Below are 3,142 nucleotides of genomic sequence, written 5' to 3'. Positions count from 1 at the left end.
CTCCCGACACCAGCTGGCACTCTGTCTGGACTCAACTGATGGCATTTAGAAGTATGTGAAATCTGTATTAAGCATCTGTAAAGGCCTGTGTTTTCCTCGTGTTAATATTTGGATCCTGCTGGATTCTCGTTCTTGCTGTGCCGCATGTTTTCTGTGCCAGAATTTACAAGTCTAACTAACTTATCTTCTTTTCCTCTTACGCAGTCTGCCATTGTCACTAATTAAAACATGTCATCCATGAGAAAGCTAATTATCACTACTGTACAGAGGAGCAGGCTGAGGAAATGGTATTGCTAGCAGATCGGAGCTGTAATGTGTTTATTCTTTGGAAGCTAGAGGTCTAGAGGACTATCTCATCTTTACCTTTTTTATTTTTCCTTTTTCTTTTTTATTAGGGAAGATGATTTGGATCAAGTCCTCAGAGGAGTCCTGGCAGCTGTTATCCTAACTAACCTGCTAGTGTACTACCAGAAAATGCATTGCTTCCCAAAAGTTTTAAAAAAGAATATTTGGAAGGTCTCTAGCCAGCTGTGCCTGTGCAGGGAGGTATGTTCATTTAGATACTCACACATCTGGAAGGGGATGTGTCTGGGCAAATGGAGGGAGGGAAAGAATAGAAATGGATGGACGAGAGACCCCCCATGCTCTATTTTAGAGATTCTCTGGGAGAGAAATTAGAGGATCATTTGGGACAAGAGAATATTGATTATCTATGAATGCCTGTGTGGTCAGGTGGAGGCAGGGTCTCTCTTGCCAGATACCCATCTTGGACCTTAGAAAACTTTTCCCCAAAAGTCTTTAAACTAACATATTACTTTGAGTACTTTTTTATTGCAACAAATCAAAATGTTCTGAAAAATACACTGTAGTTTGGTGCATTTCAAAAATTCTCGATTAGTTTGAGTCATGAACTGAATCGATGGCACATGAACAGATACCTTTACTGTAGGACATTATAGGGAAGTGGGGAGTGTGTGGGGAATATGATCTTTCCTTTTCTCACCCACTGCTACCACAGGATTGCCCAAGTTCAGTCTGAGCCTGCTGCTCCTTGCAGTACTCTGAAAGAGCTGGCAGATGGTGCTGCTTACTTTTGATATACAGCATATTTTATCGTACTGTTGGTACTGTCAAAACAAAGTTTGTTCGTACAGGTGCTGTATGCTGGAGAATGGAGATCGAGGGAGGAGGAGAAGAGTAAAAAGTAGTGAACAGGGGTGAGTTTTACAGTCCTTAAGATTTTGATCAAAGATAACATAAGTAAGAGTACTTGGAGCTGCTGCATTAACATGACAAGTTGCGTTGTTTGCTAACATTAAAATTGAAACTCATATGTGCAAAATTAGATGTACTGAGTCATATTTTTTAACTGAGTACTGATAAGTTGATGTAGCCATCAACTTTAGGGCAAGAGGGGTTCATTCTGCTAGTCTAGGCTGACCTGGGTCAAAACAAAGGTCCTCAGGCTTCCCCAGATTAATTTGGGTCTGAACTAGTCCATATGTTTTAGACAGACAACTGCAGTTTAAAAATTAACAAAGGCCAATAGTTAGATCAGTATTAATTTATCCCAGCTGAGGAAATGACACATTACGTTTTGTGCACTGAATTTTACAGTGCTTCTGTAGAAGAAAAAGCTCGCATTGCCTCATATTGCATCACATCATTGTAGGAAATAATGCTGCACCCGTTGTAGAAACAATATTATAAAGCTCAAAGGCAAAGATTATATGTAGAGAGAGGTTATTTTATTTACGAAAAAGCCAGTTTCTCCCATCCTCATACCTGCATGATCTCAAGCACCAAGACACGTGTGTCCAGGGAGCCTTCCCAGCATTCAGGCATCTAGAAGGTGATCTGGTGGATCAGGTGGACAAGGTGGTCTGGCCCAGATTCCTTGTGGTGAAAAAATGTACACAGGACTCTGATTACTGAGTACGTGTCATGCCTCCTGGGTTCTCCTTAGGTTGATGACCATTTGATAGTTTTGGATAACCTTTTTTTAACCCATAGAAGCTGATGGTGATTTTGATCTTTTGCCTCACCATCCCATTGCATCTCACTCATTAGAATTTACTCATGGTCCTTTGTCTCCTTATGAGGGGATTTTAAGGATCCAGCCCTGTTAGAATCACAGAATGGTTAAAGTTGGAAGGGACCTCTGAAGATTGTCTAGTCCAATACCCCTGCTCAAAGCGGGGTTAACCAAAGCAGGTTGCTTAAGACCTTGTCAAGTTGGGTTTTGAATATTTCCGAGAGTGGAGACTCCACAACTACCATTTTTGACCACCGCTTCAGTTAATTTTTTTTTTCTTATGTTTAAATGGAATTTCCTGTTCTTCATCTTCTAACCATTGTCTTGTAATATCTTGAGTCTTTGTTTTAGTTTTGATGGAGGCTGTTCTTTGTTTTAGGCTCTTCTTGTTTTCCCCAACCTGGGTGTGAAGCATGCAGAAGCCGTTGGTAGATATGCTACGATCTTGATGATGTGCTAATCTAGGTGCCATTAACACACGCCATTATTACACCTCCACTTCTTCCATGCATTCTGGTGCATCCACATCCGGACTTTTCCCTTCTTTCTCCACGGGGACCCATCCTAACGTTTCTGTTACAAATCTTAACATCACCCGTGTCATATAGGGACACTCCATTTAAATCAGGCAAATGTTAGTGCAGAGTGCCCAGGTATAAGGGAAATGGAAGTAGCAGAGTAAGACATTTTCCTTCTCACCCAGCTTAGGGAAATAAACTTAATTGCAGAGAACAGGGCAACGTTTCAAATGAAAAACCATGAGTTCTCCTGTCAGCTGAGTCTATGACAGGGAAATAAAATCTTGAATGTTAATTTAGGAGTCTGACAATGTGGTAATGAAGGGGAATGCAAGAACATGTCCTTGCAACATTGCTAAAAATTGGAACAAGTGGTTTCTTGAATATTGAAGGACATTTGTTTAATGAGCAGGGTCCTATATGGATGCTAAGAGATTCAAAAGGAGGACTGATGAAACTGAGGAGTGTGTTTGTCAGTGACTGCTTCAGAACATCTTTGCTTTATTCAAGGGGAATACTACCCATTTAGGAAAGTTCATGTACATGTAATTACCAAAACTGACCTGTATTCCCCTTGTGAAATGTGAAG

General features: G+C 40.7%; 1 long non-coding RNA gene across 1 annotated transcript; it reads left to right on the top strand.

The window, feature by feature from the left end:
• The first annotated feature begins 467 nt into the window (after positions 1 to 467).
• On the top strand, positions 468 to 2,817 carry LOC140648862 (uncharacterized). Its single transcript, XR_012041361.1, has 3 exons — positions 468 to 546; positions 1,155 to 1,217; positions 2,415 to 2,817. It is a non-coding gene; the product is annotated as an uncharacterized lncRNA (long non-coding RNA).
• Positions 2,818 to 3,142: the final 325 nt, after the last annotated feature.

Source organism: Ciconia boyciana, chromosome 3 (genome assembly GCF_034638445.1).
Source record: "Ciconia boyciana chromosome 3, ASM3463844v1, whole genome shotgun sequence".
Lineage (NCBI taxonomy): Eukaryota > Metazoa > Chordata > Aves > Ciconiiformes > Ciconiidae > Ciconia > Ciconia boyciana.
This window is presented reverse-complemented; position numbering and strand designations above follow the sequence as displayed.